Source organism: Aquarana catesbeiana, linkage group LG08, assembly GCF_042186555.1.
Source record: "Aquarana catesbeiana isolate 2022-GZ linkage group LG08, ASM4218655v1, whole genome shotgun sequence".
NCBI classification, from domain to species: Eukaryota; Metazoa; Chordata; class Amphibia; order Anura; family Ranidae; genus Aquarana; species Aquarana catesbeiana.
Genome location: NC_133331.1, coordinates 239645662 through 239667900, shown reverse-complemented (window position 1 = coordinate 239667900; position 22239 = coordinate 239645662). Strand labels below are relative to the sequence as shown.

Genomic DNA, 22239 nt, shown 5'->3' with positions numbered 1-22239 from the left:
CCTCCCTTAGTTTTTCGCAACCTAGTACTAGGCCATCACAATGGCACTATAGTAACCAAGACCCATTTTAAACCAGCTTCAGGAAACTATTATTTACATTCACATAACTGTCAACACTTTAGATGAATCAACAATAACCCAAGGAAAATTCAATAGACTGCGTAGAAATTGTACTCTTGACTACCAATACCAAAGCTCTATACTTACAAAAAAATCCTTGAGAAAGGCTACAATGTAGATTTCATCAATCAAGTTCAATCTGATTGCGCTGTAATCAGCATGCCTTCACGTAAACAACAAATTAATAAGCCTGATTTCAGATTTATTACCAACTACCACTGTAAAACCAAATAATATGGAATGTATAATTTCCTGACACTGGAATACACTTCTTTGGGATCCCAAACCGTCTTCAGTCATCCTTCCTAAACCTAAGATTGTATATAAAAAAGGCACCAAATATCAAGAACAAAATTGCCCCCAGCAAACTTCCCATGCCCCCCCCAGGCCCACCTCACATCCGATGAATTTCTTTTGCAACATGACAGGAATATGCAATTGTAAGAAAAGTCTTTGCAAAATGTGCCCTTTCATGCGTCACCCGCAAAATTCCTTCTTTGATTCTAATGGCAAGGAATACACTATTGACAGGTTCTTCACTTGCTCCAACACTTTTTGTAATTTATTGTTCATCTTGCCCTTGTGGTCTCCTTTATGTGGGTCCTACTATACGTATGGCCCTCACCATACTTGTAGAACAAAGAAGATTTATCGAAACTGGTGATGTGAAACATAGTGTGCCCAGACACTACACCCTGAAACATAATAAATCCACCAAAGATGTTAGAGTATGGGTTATAAACACCATTCCTCCTCTCTCTTCATTTGAAGAAAGATTTCAACAACTGTGTAGATGTGAGAGTTTCTAAATTTTCACATTAAATACCCTTTCTCCAAAAGGTTTAAATTAAGAATTGGAGGTTCATGCCATAATTTTGCCCGTTAGCCCACTAGGACTATGATTGTTCATTCTTCTTCCCCAATCCTTTTTATATGCAAATATTTAACATCAAAACATATATAGATAAATAGGCCTCTGATCAACAGTCTGAGTTTTTTTATACATTTTTAAATCTATTTGCTCTTTCATTTTTCATTGTATTGAAATTAGTAATTAGCGTGGCTTTTCGCCTCCCATCTCTCTTGTCCAGATGCCTTCTTGCTTAGCAATGTAGAAATCTTTTGTCTCTGCCCACATACACACTGCTCTCCATTAGGTTTCATTTTGACAGTTTTAATAATCGCTTTCATAAATGTATCAAATGCCTTCAAACATTAACAAAGATGTTTCCAATTGTCTTTTATTACCACCACACCAGTCAAATATTTCATATCATTTGAACCAGTTCGGCCCCTTAGTCAGTTTTGTTTCATTTACATATGTTTTATTGATCTCCATTTAGTTTCTCATATCATTACCTATACTATTTGTTAATATTTTTTTTTATATATATATATATATATATATATATATATATATATATATAGGACTGTAATGCTTCTATCCTGCCCCCTCAAGCTCATTGGTCATTTCAAACCTGTCACTCCCATTTCCCACCTGCCATTTTGGCTTGTAGTCATCAGTATAAAAGAAAATCTTGCTTCACTATTAGGCATACTCGATAAAAGAGGCAGGGCCTCTGAAACACGTTGTATACACCCCTTTACTTTCCCATGCCTGCTGTCTTCATCCTAGGAGCCCGTAGAAGCCACTGCTTTCATATCCCTTTGGGGGGTCCAGAATCTTTTGCATGACAGCCGCCTGCTAGTTCACTGGCTGTGGTGCACTCAGCTCTCCTCTGTTCCAAGCTCAAGCAGAACTGCCCTTAATTTGTGTACTTAATGTTTCTGTGAAATAAAATGTGTCGCTACGGGTTTACTTAGATAAGTGGGTTCACCTTTCAGGGTTCTTACTAAAGCTGTTCTTTTGTTACTTTGGGGTTTCCAGTTCCAGTTTCCAGTTAAATTGCTTTTCTTCAAATTTTAGTGAATGCCCGCGAGTCTTTTAAAATGCTCTTTCATGGAAAAGTTTTATCCCTATTGTGGGGTAACCAGTATGGTATTTGTACATTGAAATTATATGCCCTCTCAAGCGCCTCTTCTCCTGAGAAAATAAGTTCAGTGCTTGTAATCTTTCCTCATAACTAAGATCCTCCAGTCCCTTTATTAGCTTTGTTGCCCTTCTCTGGACTCTCTCCAGTTCCACCACATCCCTCCTGAGATCTGGAGCCCAGAACTGGACAGCATTCTCCAGGTGCAGCCAGACCAGAGTCTTGTAGAGTGGGGGAATTATCGTTTTATCTCTGGAGTTAATTCCCTTTTTAATGCATGCCAATATTCTATTTGCTTTTCTTGCAGCAGCTTGGCATTGCATGCCAATTCTGAGCCTGTCATCTACTAGGACCCCCAGGTCCTTTTTCATCCTAGATTCCCCTAGAGGTTCTCCCCATAGTGAGTAGATTGCATTCATGTTTTTGCCACCTAAATGCATTATTTTACATTTTTCTACATTAAACCTAATTTGCCATGTAGTTGCCCACCCCATTAATTTGTTCAGATCTTCTTGCAAGGTTTCCACATCTCGCGGAGAAGCTATTGCCCTGCTTAGCTTAGTATCATCCACAAATACAGAGATTTAGCTTTTTATCCCATCCTCCAGATCATTTATGAATAAATTAAATAGGATTGGTACCAGGACAGAACCCTGGGGGACACCACTTTCCACACCGGACCATTCTGAGTACTCCTCATTTATCACTACCCTCTGAACTCGTTCTTGTAGCCAGTTTTCAATTCAGATACTCACCCTTTAGTCCATGCCGACAGACCTTCGTTTGTACAGTCACATTTAGCAGTGAGCATGGGCATTTTTAGGATATAAAAGCACTAGTCAGTATTGCAATTCACGTGCTCCTGTATATGGTAATCCACCCCATCAAATAATTCCCTGCATCTATTACCTTTTGTACCACCACCCCCTCCCTTTAGAATGTAAGCTCTACGAGCAGGGCCCTCCTGTCCCTTCTGTATTGAACTGCACTGTAATTGTGGTGTCGCCCCTCTATATTGTAAAGCGCTGCGTAAACTGTTGGTGCTATATAAACCGTGTATAATAATAATAATATGGTAACTTCTGCCAATATGCGGGTGTGTAAAATATTCTTCACAAACATTCCAGTTGTAGCACTTATGGCAGCCACACTTTTTTGCGAGATTCTGGCTATCGTCTTAGTATACTTTGGTTGAGGGTCTGCAAGTACTAGTAGATCTTGCAGAGACCTACCTCATTTGTACACCAGTAGCGGTGGATTTTTAATGTCAGCTGTGCCATCCGCTTTGAGGATGTTGTGTGGCTGCATGTTTAAGGAGTTCAGATTCCTGGTTGAAACTCTGTAAAAACAGAAGCCGGCTTCTGCTGGCCAATGACCTATCAAGTATTGCAGTAGGATACCCAGGATCTAATTTTTTTTATACATGGCCTCAAGCTGTTGATCCTTTTCATTCTCATTGGAACAAATTCACATTACCCTCTTAAACTGTGAGATCAGCAGAGTATCATGGAGGTGTTTGGGGTGTGCATTCTGATAATTAGGGATGAGCTCGATGTTTGAGTCAAACGTAAGTTCGACTTGAACATCGGGTGTTCGCCTGTTAGCCATACAGCGAACAATATGCAGTGTTCGTGGGAAATTCGAAAGCTGCCTTAACACCGTTAAAGTCTATGGGACACTAACATGAAAGATCAAAAGTGCTAATTTTAAAGGCTTATATGCAAGTTATTGTCATAAAAAGTGTTTGGGGACCTGGGTCCTTCCCCAGGGGACATGTATCAATGCAAAACATTTTTTGAAAAACGTCCGTTTTTTCAGGAGCAGTGATTTTTTTAATGCTTAAAGTGAAACAATAAAAATGAAATATTACTTTAAATATTGTGCCTGGGGGGTGTCTATAGTATGCCTGCAAAGTGACGCATTTTTCCCATGTTTAGAACAGTACCACAGCAAAATTACATTTCTAAAGGAAAAATTGTCAATAAAAACTGATCGCGATTGTAATGAATTGTCGGGTCTCGGCAATATATATAAAACTCATTGAAAAAAAGAGCATGGGATTCCCCCCCCAGTCCATTACCAGGCCCTTTGGGTCTGGTATGAATATGAAGGGGAACCCAGAACCAAAATTTAAAAAAAGATTGCGTGGTGGTCCCCCTAAACTCCATACCAGGCCCTTCAGGTCTGATATGGAAATTAAGGGGAACCTTGCACCAAATTGAAAAAAAATGGCGTAGGGGTGTTTGGCTCATCCCTACTGATAATGTAACCAAGTGTTCCTATCTGTAGGATTGGTGAACACTGATATGTGGAGTGTGCCCTACTCGTTTGTGATCCTTACATCTAGGTTGGTAATTCCCATTGGGAAATTCCTGGATTAAAAATAATGCTAGGGAACACATTGTTCAGGTAATTAACAAACACCAATTCAAACAAGGTATGCATGCCCACACACCTACAAAAACCTAGGGACAATGCCCTAAAGAATGTTAGGACTTTATTAGGTTGATTTATTGGATATGTGTGTTTTCACTTATAGGGAGGGGTGCATTCAAAAAATTCCTCTTAGTCTCTTTGTCTCTATCTGCACTGCAGCAATTAGAGGGAGTATATGAGGAGGTATCAGAATTGTCCTATCAATGAAAAAACCCTCCCCATTCAAAGGCACTTATAAAAAAGTATCTCTGTTGCTCCTAACATTTTCTGGACCTAAAGGACTGTCCAATGCTGCAGTGTACTAACACTCCTATCCCTGATATATGAAATATAGGAAGTTAAATGGACTGAACAAAAGCCCCTCCCCACTAAATATATGCCCATGTAAAAAGTGATCATGCACCAAAAACTTATCCTAATAAAACCAAAATACCCTACATGTTTCGCTCAACAATAGAGCTTCGTCCAGGGTATATACTGTATCTTAGCCAACATTTGACATGTTCAGAGAAAAGAACTGTGGTATAGATATTTTGTTTTTGTATAGCCCACAAATAGATTTGCAATTGAGGGGGCGGCAGAGCTGCCCTTGGCTGTGCCACAAATTTGGGCATATTTAGTCCCTTCAAATGCAAAAAAAATTTGCTTTTGAGTACAAATTGCAAGCATTCAGTCAAATATTTGTTTCAAATCAGTGACAGTCCCTCAAGATCAGGGACAGTTGGGAGCTATGGTCACTTGTACCAGCTGTGGGAATTGATGTGGGTGGGTCTTGGGGTTACTGTGGGCATTTCTGGGCCTTCATGTGGGTGGTGAGAGGGAGAATTGAATTCAGTTATCCCCACTCACAGTCCATCCCTCTGTACAGTGAATAGTGTGAAGGGAACTACTATTACAGACTTTGAAATCTCTTGGAAAACAATTGTGCAATTACAGACACAAAGGGCACTCAAATAAGACCTCTCCCAAACAGCATTTTTATTTTTTAATAGGGACATTCCCCTCTTCTTTCTTCCCCTCCCCTGCCACATTTGGAATACATTTTTGGGGGAGCGGTTCTCCCCGCTCCCCCAACAATGTACCCACTCCCACTCCTGGTCAGATCGCCACGCTGGATTCAGTGGAAGTTCTCCCCCCCTTCTCTGCTCGCAACCTTCTGGAACACATCACAGGTTCCAGGAGACTGTATAACCTTTCACCAAGTGCAGTGGTTTGCACATGTGCAGTGGGAAGCTGGCTGTGAAGCCGCAAAGAGGCACAGCTGGCTGCTCACAGTTAGCATGTTGGCCCATGAATGTCTTTAGGTGCAAAGAGAATTAAAAAAAGGACCTATTTACCCACCAAAATTAAAACCAGACTATATTGTTGCGTGTCACCTGGCCTACTAAAAAAAAACCCTTTAGAATTCTGCACAATTTTGCAGACAAACCAGGAGGTGTGTCTGAACATACGTGCACTTTTTTGTGTGTTCCAGCACGTTGCATTTTTCAATGGGTTGCCCTCTGCACCTGAATGCATGTGTATTTTTCCCCTGACCAATGACTATCTGAAGCAGTTTTGACCTCTGTCCACTAACCCAAGCAGCCTAATATAAAGTGCAATATTGTTTCTAAAATTAGTCACTAGCTTATGCGCTTCCATCTTCTTCTTCTCTCCACCTCTTTATTGCCTTGAACTGCAGTAGACCAAAATTAAAATTAAAAGTATTAACAACACTATTAATATTACCCACCTAGAATTAATCTAGATGGACTATCAGCAATAGTATCCATTTGGCTAATTGGTAGTTAACATAGGTCCCTGCGGCTCAAGGCAATACGCCCGGACTGGGCTAGCTCCACTTTCTTTTACCACGTCTGTCCTATATGTTTTTTGTTTGTCTATGGCCAATTGTCAATAATTGTAGCAATGATTTACACATGTCACAATAATATGTGGATTTTAATATTGGGTAATTCCTAAAATAAAGTTGACTTTTTAAGCAAATCCTATGATTACTCTGTTGCTAAAAGTAACCTCTGTTTAAGCTCACCTATTGGGCTTACCTCCCCCTCCTTTTCCCCTTCCCTTTTTTCAAGCTGTATTTTCTAGATGCATGGGGGTGCCATTAAGAATTAATGGCACCCACTTGCGCCTGCAAAAGGCAGTGCATTTTTTGTGAAATGTAGGAAAACGTGTAATTTCTCATGCATTCCCGCACTACAACTGGTGTGAACAAGCCTTAAAATGTAGTATGTGAGGCAAAGTTCTGTGGTCAGTAGGTTGTGATGCAGAGTTGAAATATATGAGCAGTATGTACTAGAAGGACAGGGCAGTATGCAGTGGTAGGGCAGTCAGTGAGCGGTATGTAGTAGCAGTCAGTGAGTGGTATGTAGTGCCAGTCAGTGAGCGATATGTGTGCCAGTCAGTGAGTGGTTGAGTGGTAGACATGTGCAGAACGGAAAAATTAGCTTTGTTTCGGATATATTCGTTATGTTACTAATTTCGTTTTGTTTCGGAATTCGTTTAATTTAGTTTCGGAATTTGTTTCATTTCAATTTAATTCAATTTAATTTTGTTTACTGATTTTCTAATGAATTCCAAATTTTCAGAACGATTAGAATTTGGATCGGTCAAAAAAAATATCGACCAATTCAAATTCTGTGTGACGAATAGCTAGTTGTTAGGCAGTGGGCCACCTCCTTTACAACCAATGACTGATCAGCTATCAACAGGCTTCCCCACTGACAGGTGAAATGTAAACAAAACAATTCAGGTCTGATATGGATTCTAAGGGGAACCCCACACCAAAATTTCAAGAAAAAAAACAGCGTGGGGTCCCCCCAAAATCCATACCAGACCATTTTCTAAACATGCAGGCCAGGAAAAGGGAGGACGAGCGAGCGCCCCCTCCTGAGCCATACCAGGCCACATGCCCTCAACATGGGGGGATGTTTTGGAATGGGGGGGCTCTGCCCCCCCACCCCAAAGCACCCCAAATCACCTTGTCCCCATGTTGATGAGGACAAGGGCTTCTTCCCCACAACCCTGGGCTCACAACCCAGATCCCACCCACATGTAAATGAGTATGGGGTACATAGTACCCATAGTACCTATGCATTTACCAAAAATGTGTAAAAAGTGAATAAAGACAGTACACAAATTTTTGACAATTCCTTTATTAAAAAATAAAAAACAATGTCCCCCGATGTAGATCCATCTCACACCAACCCCCGCACCGACAAACCCCAAAAATTAACCTCTGGTCTCGTCGAATGTTCCCCGTGGACTGCCTGTTCCTCGATCTGATTTTTCCTAAATAGCTAAGGAGCGGAGTCACTCGAGGACGTCAGTGGGTGACCCAGTCCCCTTGTGACATAACCAACCGGGACATGCTGGGTCAATGATGTCACAAGGGGGCGGGATCACCAGGTGGCCCCACCCCTTACCTATTTAAGAACTGTCACCTAGCGGAGTAGGCATTAGGCGGTCAGCCTTCGTCCCGGGCAAAGATTTTTTTTCCGGGTCCGGCGGTATGGCGGGTGTTGTGATTGACAATGGATCTACATCGGGGGACATTTTTTCCAAAAAAGTCTACTATTTGTCTTTAATTTTTACATTTTTTTTGGTAAATGAGTAGGGGTGCAATCTACCCCATACTCATCCACATAGGGGGCCCCCCTTGTTAAAGAGGGCTTCCAGATACCAATTAGTCCCCTGACCACAGACCCCCACAACCACCACCCAGGGTTGTTGGGAAGAGGCCCTTGTCCCCATCAACATGCTGAGGGCATGGGGCCTGGTTTGGTTTAGGAGGGCCTTCCCTTTCCTGACGTGCCAGGCTACATGCTCGGATAAGGGTCTGGTATGGATTCTGGGGGGCCCAAGCTGTTTTTTTTCTTACTTTTTTTTTCAATACTCGGGCTGGCAAATGCAACCCGGGAGTCAGTTTAAATGTGATTTGACTTTTTCTTCTTTAGAAGTTTCATTTTTGCTGCAGCATGTGCTTTACATGGTGCAGATATGCTACTTTACAGGCAGACTATGGGACCCCCCCCCAGGCACTATATGTAAAGGAATTTTTCATGTTTATGGTTTCACTTTATGTGGGGTTCCCATTTTAAGTGAGACCATAAAAATGAAAAATTACTTTAAATATAGTGCCTGTGGGTCCCTTAGTCTGCCTGTAAAGTGGTGCATCTGTACCATGTATAGAATCTGTTGCAGCAAAAATGACATTTCTAAAAGTCCCAGGTTCCAGATTCCGATAAGCCCCCCACTAGCAGACCCCCACAACCACAGTCCAGGGTTGTGGGGAAGAGGCCTTTGACCTCATAAAAGCACCCCCCTGGGCTGCATGCACAGATAAGGGTCTGGTATGCATTTGGGGGCCCCACACTCTCTTTTTTTTTGGCGTGGGGTTCCCCTTAGAATCCATACCAAACCTGAAGGACCTGGTATGGATTGGGGGGCACGCAGTTTTTCCCTTGTAGCAAGGAAAAAAGGCCTCATGAGAACCTCCTGGGCCAGAGATAGCTGACATCCTTCTGTATATGGTGGGTTGTGAGGCATAGTGGGTGTAATATGAGGTATATTAATTGGGCGTCAGACACTTCTTGAATGCAAAAGAGATTTTATTTCTCTTAACAGAACTTTGGGAGAAAGGCCTGGACACCCTTAGGTAGTTGCAAGCTTAATTGGCAGACCCCGAGACTTCAACAGGATTACAGCCATGCAGGGAAAGGCATCCGGCAAGATGCCACATCTGCATGTGTAGGAATGCTGTCTCCTATGGCAACAGTCTTTAACAGTTTCTAACACAAAGTGTAACCAGTCCTTCACTTCCACTACAATCACTTCTTGTAGTTCTTCAACCCACTGAGCTCCCAGTCTCTCTCTCACTAGACTAGATGATTCACTGCTACTGAATTTCTTGAGCTCCTCCAATCCTCACTGTAGTATCATCCTCAAGCGTCACCCCCGTTTCTCTGCTGGGTCCCTAGCTTGGCACTCAAGATGCACCCCACTGGCCTGCTTGGTCCCTGGCTTGACACACAAGGCTGCTCTGCGAGCATCACCTCCGCTAGCTGGGTCCCTGGCTTTACACAAGCTGAAGTTTCCCGATTCTTCACCATTCCCGGTTGGTGAGAATACTGCTTCGGTACTTGCTTCAGCTACTCACTGTGGTCCCTGGTAATAAGGTGGTTGATCCCTTAGTAGCGACAGCTTCCCCTCTACCTCTGACTATGACAGGTTTTCAGATCGTCAGAACCAGTGCTTCTGGTTGGACTGCAAGCCGCAATTCCAACCCTGCACTGCTCTCTTGCTTCTGGATAGGCCTTCAGACAGCCTAGCAGCCAGATGTGCCCGGGATAGGCCAAATCTTTGGCCTAGTAGCCTGGGCAGTACAACACATGTCCACCCAGACAGCTGTCCAGGTGGCACAGAACACCGATCACCTGACTCCACCCAAATATATAGGTTCTCCCAGCAGGCCAATTGGATCCAAGAAACCCCCTGCCCATTGGCTGAAACCCCCATATACCCATAATCTGACCTTGCATTGCCCTTCTTGTATCTAATGCCACCAGGTACGCTGGGAGGTTATTGTAGGAAAATAATGCATGTAGGCCAAAAAAGGAGCTGGATTTTGCAGCATAGCGATGCTAGCTGTTTTGTTGGCCAACTATGGGTTTCTGTATTTGGACTTTGGGAAGAACGGCTGAAACTCTGACGGAGGAGTGATCATGCAGACAGAGTTCTACAGGTGGTTCCAGAATGACACCTTAAACTTGCCACCTGCTGAAAAGATTTTTGTCTTCGTGGCAGATGAGGCCTTTGCTCTGGGGGAACATCTAATGAAGCCGTTTGCTATGGAGAACCTCACCCCCGAGCAGAGAATGTTTAATTACAGACTCTCTCGTGCCAGAAGGGTGGTCAAAAATGCCTTTGGCATCTTATCCAATCGTTTCCGGCTGTTTTTCACTCCCATCAACCTGTCACTCTACAAAATCAATCATGTTGTCCTGTGCTGCTGCATCCTACACATTTTTTAAGGAGGAATGATGCCAGCTACCTAGCCTCCCTGCAAAGTGACAAGGACCCTACAGTGCCAGGCCCAGCTGGAGAGGCTGTAGCTCGTCCGTCTGTGGGCGTGATGACGGCTATCGAAAATGCCCATGCTGGCCCTCCCAAATTATCCATGATTTACGCCAGAAATACATGGACTATTTTGTGGGTAGAGGGGCAGTGTCTTGGCAGCAATTTCTAGCTGACCCTGTGTAATTTTTTTTGAGCTCATAAACTTATAATTCAGTTGAACTACTGTTGTCTGTCCTTATATGTATAATATGTTCGCAAATGGGATTTAGTTTGTACACTTGCTCCAATAGTGAAAACGTATCTTAAGTTCTACATATGGTGACAATATCTTCTTCAGCTAACTATTATGGTATGCTGGGGGTCTGCTACATACACACAATGTTTTTGTTCTTAATGGATCTAATCCATGAAGAGCAAAAACATTATGCCTTTACAACTCCATTATTTTTTGCGCTTTAAGCTAGTGTGTGATCTGTCTGAACTTGTTGTGACCTGGAAACCTATTTGACTACTCTTGATTTCTGCTTGCCATTGACCTCAGATTTGTACCTTGACTATTTTACTTCTTTGTCCCTTTTGTTCTCAGTTGCCAGACTGGAACCAACCCGGCTTGGATCTCAGCCATTCTAGTGACAGAATAATCCAGCCATGTCTGAGACTGAGGGGAGTGCTTCCGCCTTCGAGGCCCTGTGCCAACAAGTGGCCTCTGTGTCTCAGAACCCGACATCCATACAAGAGGGGTACTTTCAACTGGAAGGTCAGCTGACTGACCAATCCCTTAGTTCTGAACCCTGCGGAACCACCTGTTATGGTTATGGAGCAGCCCATCTCTAGTCCAGCTCCTGAACTAAGGGTTCCTATGCTGGAATGCTTTTCAGGGGTTCGCCACAAGTTCGCCACACAGGAAAGCCTGTCGGCTTTACTTCACCTTACAGCCTAGGACCTTCTCTTTAGAGGATACAAAGGTCGGGTTCGTAGTAGCCTTACTTGCAGAAGAACCTCAGGCATGGGCTCATTAGCTATTGTAAAGGGAGAATCCTACACTGCACTCACTGTATTCTTTCTTCGATGCCATGGCAATGCTCTATGATGACCCAAAACGAACCACCACAGCTGAAACAGTGTTGACCTCTCTACAACAGGGGAAACACCCTGTTGAGGACTATGTAACGGAATTCCGCAAATGGGCTGCAAACACTGTATAGAACGACGCTGCCTTGCGCCATCAGTTTTGCTTGGGCCTGTCCGAGCCCCTCAAAGACGAATTAGCAAGCATGGGGCTCCCTGATACATTGGAACCTACAATTCAGTTGGTATCCAGCTTGATCGCAGACTCAGAGAACGTCGCAGGGAACAATTTGGTATGGCCCATCCCACATGGATGCTCCCACAAGTACCCATGGCTCCACACCTGAGAACTCTGAGAACCCCTGAGACCCACGCATCAACCCCAATTCATGATGCAGAACCGATGCAACTCGGCTTAGTTCATGCACCCCTCACCCCCGAAGAGTGACAACGCTGTCGCCTGAACAATCTATGCCTGTATTGTGGTGGAGCGGGTCACTTTCTTCAGGTATGTCCCATTTGGCCGAGTAAGTGGATCGAACGCCCATCTGTTTCGCCGTACGTTGTTAAATCCTCACATCTCACTCTCTGCCGTACTCTCTGCAGATACCGGGAAGGAAAATTCTGAGCAGCAAGCCATTATTGACTCTAGGGCTTGCAGCTGCTTTATTGACATCCACTTCTCCAAAAAGTATGGAATCCCACTATCTAGGAAAACCCAGCCTTTTACCGTTCATCTGGCAGATGGCTCGACACCAACCTCGGGTCCTATAACCCATGAAATCACCCTCATATTGGCCACCACCGAAGCAGACCATCGGGAATAACTTCGGCTGGACGTGATTTTTTCCCCCATTTTTCCAGTTATTTTGGGGTTACCATGGCTTCGACAGCACCAGCCACCAGCCTACAACTTATTACGGATCAGAGAGGGCGATGAATGGAAAACAGCCTTTAATACTAGGTTTGGCCATTTTGAGTATCTGGTCATGCCATTTGGGCTGTGTAACGCCCCAGCAACTTTCCAACACTTGGTGAATGACATCTTTCGGCATTTTCTTTTTTTTTTTTCCATCTCTTTATTAAGCTTTTTTTTTTTTGAGACAAAAGAAAAACATTCATACAAAACCAGTTCAGCCTAGCCGGGTTGTCACCCCCGACCCTGCTATACATATAAAATTAGTCTCAACATTACAACCTCCCACCCCCCCCCCCAACCCCCCCACCCCTATCCCCCCCAAATCTCTCCAAATATTTGTCTGTATGTAGCTGTAGTCATGCCCTCTCACCTTTACTCACACTACCTTCCCTCTACCATCCTTTCGGCATATCTCGGTGAACGCTTATACTTTTCCCAATCTTTCCATCTCCTTTTGAACCCTTCTTCTCCTATTTCGCCACTAAACCTAAGAAACTCCATACCTAGCCAAAGCTTCAATGAAGGACTCTCGGGGTCCTTCCACTGTTGGGGGATTACACTTTTTGCAGCATTTAGGAGATGGGGCAGCAGTGATCTCCTATATTGTTTGATGGACATGCTGACTCCATGGAACAGACATACCCATGGCTCTTCAGGTATCTTAGTGCCAGTGATTTCTTCTATTATTAAGTGTTCTTGCATAGCAAGACCACTTACTGTTATCTCACATATATATTATTAAGTGTTCTTGCATAGCAAGACCACTTACTGTTATCTCACATATATATTATTCTTATTATTATAGCCAAATTTACCACCCTAACTCCTCCCACAGTTTTTACACTACATAGACAAGTAATATACCGAAACGTGCGGATTGTTCCCGAATGGTGTGCTATTACTTTGTGGAACGTTTCGCCGAATGGTTCACAAAATATCGTCATTTTTGCGGCGAAATTGGTCCCATAGGAATGAATGGGGAAACTAGAGTGGGAGATGACAAAAGCTGAAAAATCAGAACATGATTTCTAAACTGCCGCCACTCCCTCATTTTCAAGCCCACCTACACAAATCTTATATCAAAACGTTCAGCTATCCCTGCTGCCACTAAACATGTCCACGGCTAAGCCATAGTCCTGATAGTTTTCACAATATGACCATTTGTTTGTAACTCACGCCGTCCATTGACATTCATTGAAACTACACTCTAGCCCCCTCCAAATTTGAAGGGCAATTTCTAAACTGCGACCGTGCCTTCATTTTTAATATTTCACAGACATACTATACATCAAAATCTAGGTCTGGGTCTTGTGATTCTCACAATATAAAGATCTTCGCTGTAGGATGTATAGTTTTTAAAATACGGCCATTTGTTTAGAGGTCATTTCAGGAAATTTTAGCCATTAATCAGAGTGTACTGTTAGTGTTTGTTTTGTTGCCATGGTTACCAAAGCTTCTGTTATACACAGGGGGGGAAGGTGGCTGGAGCATCTCAGCTGATTACAGAGCCCGGGGGAGGGGACAGACACACCATGTACTGATTTATAATAGAGGAATATGATGGGGCAGTTTTGATGGGGTAATTCTGATGGGGCAGTTTTGATGAAGTAGTATTTGGGAAGCATAAACAGGGCATGAGCGTTGCTAGGAAACAGTGGTTGTAAACACAAGATGCTGAGACACCCTAAATGCATGTGACTTCATCTGCTAGACTTGATAATGCTTGTAGACTCCTCCCACAGTTTTCACACTACAGAGACAAATAATATACCGAAACGAGCGGATTGTTCCCGATTGGTGTGTTATTACTTTGTGGAATGTTTCGCCGAATGGTCCACGAAATTACGTTTTTGCGGCGAAATTGGTCCCATAGGAATGAATGGCGAAATGTTCAAAACTAGAGTGGGAGGTGACAAAAGCTGACAACCCCATGATCAGCCAAAACATTATGACCACCCCATGATCAGCCAAAACATTATGACTGCCCCATGTAAAAAAAAAAAAATATTTTTGAAAAAAAAAAAAAAAAAAATTTTGAAAAAAAAAAATAATAATTTTTGAAAAAATAAAAATAAAATCATTTTTGAAAAAAAAAATATTTTTGAAAAAAAAAAATTTTGAAAAAAAAAATATTGAGAAAAAAAAAATTATTTTTGAAAAAAAAATATTTTTGAAAAAATAAAAAAATTATTTTTGAAAAAAAAATCATTTAAAAAAAAATTCATTTTTGAAAAAAAAAATCTTTTTTGAAAAAAATGTTCAGCTCTTTCAGCTAATGATGGGACTTCAACTGTTTTACTACTATTTATACTTTTTAAAATATTAAGCTTTTTAACACTTTTCACAGTTACTCCGCCCACTCCACCCAGTTACTCCACCCACTCCAGTTGTAGAGGCAAGAACACTTTCACAATTTCCCCAGAAATTGTACCTTTTCTAGTTCTTATTATTATAGCCAAATTTACCACCCTAACTCCTCCCACAGTTTTTACACTACATAGACAAGTAATATACCGAAACGTGCGGATTGTTCCCGAATGGTGTGCTATTACTTTGTGGAACGTTTCGCCGAATGGTTCACAAAATATCGTCATTTTTGCGGCGAAATTGGTCCCATAGGAATGAATGGGGAAACTAGAGTGGGAGATGACAAAAGCTGAAAAATCAGAACATGATTTCTAAACTGCCGCCACTCCCTCATTTTCAAGCCCACCTACACAAATCTTATATCAAAACGTTCAGCTATCCCTGCTGCCACTAAACATGTCCACGGCTAAGCCATAGTCCTGATAGTTTTCACAATATGACCATTTGTTTGTAACTCACGCCGTCCATTGACATTCATTGAAACTACACTCTAGCCCCCTCCAAATTTGAAGGGCAATTTCTAAACTGCGACCGTGCCTTCATTTTTAATATTTCACAGACATACTATACATCAAAATCTAGGTCTGGGTCTTGTGATTCTCACAATATAAAGATCTTCGCTGTAGGATGTATAGTTTTTAAAATACGGCCATTTGTTTAGAGGTCATTTCAGGAAATTTTAGCCATTAATCAGAGTGTACTGTTAGTGTTTGTTTTGTTGCCATGGTTACCAAAGCTTCTGTTATACACAGGGGGGGAAGGTGGCTGGAGCATCTCAGCTGATTACAGAGCCCGGGGGAGGGGACAGACACACCATGTACTGATTTATAATAGAGGAATATGATGGGGCAGTTTTGATGGGGTAATTCTGATGGGGCAGTTTTGATGAAGTAGTATTTGGGAAGCATAAACAGGGCATGAGCATTGCTAGGAAACAGTGGTTGTAAACACAAGATGCTGAGACACCCCAAATGCATGTGACTTCATCTGCTAGACTTGATAATGCTTGTAGACTCCTCCCACAGTTTTTACACTACAGAGACAAGTAATATACCGAAACGTGCGGATTGTTCCCGATTGGTGTGCTATTACTTTGTGGAACGTTTCGCCGAATGGTCCACGAAATATCGTCGTTTTTGCGGCAAAATTGGTCCCATAGGAATGAATGGCAAAATGTTCAAAAGGAAATGTTGCTAGGAAACAGTGGTTGTAAACACAAGATGCTGAGACACCCCAAATGCATGTGACTTCATCTGCTAGACTTGATAATGCTTGTAGACTCCTCCCACATTTTCCACACTACAGAGACAAGTAATATACCGAAACGTGCGGATTTTTCCCGATTGGTGTGCTATTACTTTGTGGAACGTTTCGCCGAATGGTCCACGAAATATCGTCGTTTTTGCGGCAAAATTGGTCCCATAGGAATGAATGGCGAAATGTTCAAAACTAGAGTGGGAGGTGACAAAAGCTGACAACCCCATGATCAGCCAAAACATTATGACCACCCCATGATCAGCCAAAACATTATGACCGCCCCATGTAAAAAAAAAAAATATTTTTGAAAAAAATAAAAATTAATTTTTGAAAAAAAAAATATTTTTGAAAAAAAAATATTTTTGAAAAAAAAATATATTTTTGAAAAAAAAATTACTTTTGAAAAAAAAAAATTAAAAAAAAAATCATTTTTGAAAAAAAAAAAATATTTTTGAAAAAAAAATATATTTTTGAAAAAAAAATTACTTTTGAAAAAAAAAAAATCATTTAAAAAAATCATTTTTGAAAAAACAAAAAAACAAAATCATTTTTGAAAAAACAAAAAAACAAAATCATTTTTGAAAAAAAAAAATCACAAAGCTCTGAGGGGAATTATAGCTCCTCTCACACAGCTCTAAGGACAATTATAGCATTATAGCTCCTCCCACACAGCTTGGAGGGAAGTTATAGCTCCTCCAATACAGCTTTGAGGGGAATTATAGCTCCTCCCACACAGCTCAAAGGGGAATTATAGCATTATAGCTTAGCATTATAGCTCCTCCCACACAACTCTGAGGGGAATTATAGTTTCTCCCACACAGCTGTGAGGGGAATTATAGCTCCTCCTACACAGCTCTGAGGGGAATTACAGCTTAGCATTATAGCTCCTCCCACACAGCTGAGGAGAATTAGAGCTCCTCCCACACAACTCTGAGAGGAATTATAGTTTCTTCCACACCGCTGTGAGGGGAATTATAGCTCCTTTTAAACAGCTCTGAGAGGAATTATAGCTCCTTTTAAACAGCTCTGAGGGGAATTATAGCTTCTCCCACACAACTCTGATGGGAAATGTAGCTTCTCCCACACAGCTCTGAGGGGAAATATAGCTTCTCCCACACAGCTCTAAGGGGAATTATAGCTCCTCCCACACAACACTAAGGGGAATTGTATCTCCTCCCACACAGCTCTGAGGGGAATTATAGCATTATTGCTCCTCCCACACAGCTCAGAGGGGAGTTATAGCTCCTCCCACACAGCTCTGAGGCGAATTATAGCTCCTCCTCCAACACAACTCTGAGGGGAATTATAGCTCTTCGAACAAAGCTCTGAGGAGAATTATAGCTCCTTCCACAAATATCATCATGCCATCTAAAGGAAAGAGATCTAAAGCTGCAAAGATACGCTGGACTAAACTGGATCCGGAGCCCCACAGCAGCATAGTGGATATGGAGGTTTGTGACAGTGAATGTGCCCAGGAGGTACATAGTGAACCTGTGGTGTCATTTTCATGTTCAACTCAGTGTCAAGTTCAAGAGCACAGTGACAGTGTGATGGGCACTTCTGAAAACCATGGCATGCAAGAACCATGTGTACCAAGTGAGATTTCTGTGCAGGCATCATTTCATCAGGGTCATCATGGCTATGGAAGGTTAAGGAACAAACAGTGTACATGCATGGCTCTGACATTTTTGGCATACCACAGTGAGCTTGATGATGTGAGAAAGGGTGATCTTGATCAAATACTGAAGAAGGGCAACAGCTTGTATGGCTCAACAATAAAACAGCTAAAACAAAGAAATGTCTATAAGCATCAACACTTGACAATGGAAGAAGTGCCCCTCAGAGTCAACACTGACAAATATGAGTATAACGTTGTTAAATCTCCAGTGTTATCGGGATGTATGAGAGACACGGTAGACGGTGACAACCAAGGTTGGTTTGTTGACCTCTCCACAAGACTTCAGTGCCTCAATGCAGATGTTACACATGCACTTTTTATAGTAGTGCCATATTGCATTGCATTGTTCAGAGACAAGTCTGGGAGATATGGACTGTTTGATTCTCATAGTCGAAATAAGGATGGACTTCCTGCCACTGGAAAAGGAAAAGCTGTTATGATCACTTTTACACATTTGAGTGATATGGGGGCAAGGATTTATAAGTTGTATGAATTGCTCCTTACAGACACCAGAGGCCCTATTGATGGACTGCAGTATGACTTCATGCCAGTCTCATTTCATCGTGCAAGACGTCTGTCAGATGGTTTGCTGTCCCCACTGGTGCAATCTGACAAACCACATAATGCAAAGCATGTGGAGAACAAAGTGACACAGATGACCAAAGATGTAACACACACTGGATTCGCAGCCAGCAAGCATTCTCCACGGTCAGTTGATGCGAAATCCTCACAGGGCATATGGAAGGACAGTAAGGCATTGTCCAAATTAAATGCACAGAGACGACAAAAACTGAAGACAAGACACAGAAATGAAAGAAGGCGTGATTTCAAGGCTACAAAGATGTCTGTCACCAATAAGAAAAGGACATACATCACCAGCCGATACAGAGCAGATGCTGATTTTAAGTTGAAGCAGAAGCAATATATCATTCGCAAATATGCAACAGATGCCAATTTCAACTTGAAGCAGAAGCAATACATCACCAGAAAATATGCGACAAATGCAGATTTCAACTTGAAACAGAAGCAGTACACCACCAGAAAATATGCGACAAATGCAGATTACAACTTGAAGAAGAAGCAATACATCACCAGAAAATATGCCACAAATGTCGATTTCAAGTTGAAGCAGAAGCAATACATCACCAGAAAATATCATAATGATCCTGCTTTCAGAAAACGTCACTTGCAACATTGCATGAGTTACATGAAAATGAAGCGTCAAACTCAAGCAGATTTTCGCATAACCCATAAGATGCAATGTGCCTTCAAAATAAGAATGAAATACAGACGATGGACTCGTGTCATGCGGGAATGCAGTCAACCAGTGGACAACAGCCTAATGCAGACAGCTATATCCACTTTCCATGAATGCATTAAAGCTGGGCCAACATTTATGTGCACGATGTGTCATCGCACCCTTTTCCCTAACCAAGTGAAACATTGCATTCACAGCAATTACAAGAAGAATCTACACATTGTTGCTGCCTGTTTGACAGGGAAATATGTCCATGTGTGCAACAATCACTGTCAAGGACCTGAACAATGCACCGTACCAGATGAAAGGACCAAAGAATGGATTTGTCACAACTGTGATTTACATTTAAAAGCAGGACACAAATCATCCATCGCTGTAGCTAACAACATGGAGCTGGCGCCCATTCCCCCAGAGCTCTGCGATTTGAATGTGCTGGAAAGACAACTTTTGGCCAAAATACTGCCATTTGCCAAGATCATCACACTTCCCAAAGGTCGACAGGCAGCTATACATGGCGCTGTAGTGTGTGTGCCATCCGAGGTGGAAACCACGGTCAATACTCTACCAAGATCGCACAGCAAATCCCAGTTACACAGAGTCAAGCTGAAAAGACGTCTGACTTACAAAGGCCACCAGCTGTTTCATTATGTCAACATGGGAAATGTAGTAGCAGGTCTGTCAAAACTCATTGACACACACCCCGACTACAGTGACATTTCAATTAGAGTGGATGAGACAATCGCTGATGATGATGATAATGATGATGGGATGGAACTCGACAGTTGTGACGAAACTGAAATGATGGAGATACTTGAACGCATCGAAAATTGTGATCCATCAGAGGTACAGTCTGCATGTTTACCGGCTGCTTCTGAGCAACAGGAAGGCCATGACCAACAACCTCCCAATGCAGAGGATGAGAAGGATACACTAAGACCTGGAATTGGCCTAGACAGTTGTTTGCAGCCATCTGACCTTGGAGAGGAAGCACTGACACACGGTGATGGAATATTCAGCATTGCACCTGCACAAGGAAACACACCTGTCAGCTTCTTTAAAGTTCCTAGGCTTGAGGCAATGGCTTTCCCTGTTCAGTTCCCTACTGGACAGAATACATTGGACCAGGCAAGACAAGTCAAACTGTCCCCGAGCATGTATTTCAATGCAAGGCTTTTTTGTGTTGATACTCGTTTTGCAAGAGACACAAGCTACCTCTTCTTTGCGCAGTTTGTCACAGAAACACACATGGCCAAAAGCAGCATGTCCATCCAGTTAAGGAAAGGAAAACCCAATACCAGGGATGGACGGAAAATATCCAACAAGCTGCTACAGGACAAGTGTGAGGTTGAGAGGTTGGTGCGAAACCGAGATGCCACAAGGTTCATGCAACCACTGAGAGGGAGTCCAGCTTACTGGGATAAAAATCTGAAGAATTTGCTAGCCATGGTCAGACAATTGGGTAAGCCAACATTTTTTCTTACCTTCTCTGCTGCAGAATTCAGATGGCCAGAGGTAATAACGGCAATAAAGGCACAACAAGGTCAAAAGGTGGATTTTGCGGGGCTAGACTGGGCTGAAAAGTGTGACATTCTTCGAGGCAACCCAGTGACCACCATGCGCATGTTTGACAAACGGGTTGATGCTCTGATGCGAGAGCTGCTGTTGGGTCCTGCACAGCCAATTGGTGAAGTTATCGATTACTTTTACCGGGTTGAATTTCAGGCGAGAGGGAGCCCTCATATACATTGTCTCTGTTGGGTAGCAGGAGCTCCTATATTTGGACAAGACAGTGATGACAAGGTGTGTGCCTTTATAGATCATAACATCTCATGCCAGCTGCCTGATGAAGCCAAACAGGCCTTACTTCACAGATTTGTAACAGAACTTCAAATGCACAGCAGATCTCATTCAAAATCATGCAAGAAAGGTAACAGAGTATGCAGATTTGGATTTCCAAAGCCACCTATTAGAAAAACGAGGATAACTTACCCGATGCCAGAAGAACAAGGAGATTGTGCAATGAAACCACAAGCAGCCAAAAACAAACTGAAACCAGTCTGGGATTTGCTTAATAACCCAAAAGTGCAGCTTGAAGACATGTCACAGCTACTGGCACAGTGTGATATGACTTTGAATCAGTACAACTCCTACATTCAGGCATTGACCTCCTCAAGCGTGATTCTAATGAAGCGTGATGTCAAGGACTGCTGGGTGAACAACTATAATCCACATTTGCTGACGGCCTGGAACGCCAACATGGACATCCAGTACATTCTTGATGAGTATGGTTGCATCATGTACATGTTGTCCTACATATCCAAGCCAGAACGGGAGCGGAGTGACTATCTCAAAACAATAGTCAAAGAAATGAGCCCAGAAACAGCGACAGAACGAGAAGAAATGAAAGAGGTTCTTCAGGCTTATTCAAAACACAGAGAGGTCAGCGCCCAGGAGTCCGTGGCCCGTACGTGCAGCCTGAAAATGAAGTCTTGCTCACGTGAGGTTGTTTTTCTGCCAACTGGTGACAACGCACTGAAAATGAGTCTCCCGCTCAGTGCATTGCAGAACAAACCAGCCGATTCTCTTAATGTGTGGATGACGAGTTTTGTCGACAAATACAGAGCCAGACCTGAAACACCAGAGTTTGAGTCCATGTGTCTGGCAGACTTTGCATCCCATTACAGGGTTGTCTATGGCAAGCAGAAGGAAGATGGCAAGCAAAAGGAAGACAGCAAGCGTGTCAGCCTATTGAATGAAATGGGAATGATTCAAAAACGCACGAGAGGGAAGCCTGCAATCATCAGGTACGCATGCTTCTCAGAGAAGAAGGACCCTGAGAACTACTACGGCAGACTGCTTAAACTGTACCTCCCCCACCGTTCAGAGTCATCACTGAAAACTGTAAGGTTCCCAACACACCAGGATTTTTACAAAGGCGCCTGTGTGAGCTTACCAGGAGAAGAAGCAATCCAAGCAGTGTCTGCAATTGTTACCAGCAACCAAAAGAAGTTCGAACAACACAACAAAATTGTGGAACAAGTCTTGGATGACTTTGTAAAAAACG

The 22239-nt window shown here is 42.6% G+C and overlaps 1 protein-coding gene across 3 annotated transcripts in view; it reads left to right on the top strand.

Moving 5' to 3' along the window:
- TMEM273 (transmembrane protein 273) overlaps window positions 1-22239 on the top strand; it is a 552118-nt gene that overhangs the window by 30678 nt on the left and 499201 nt on the right. The window lies entirely within an intron of this gene.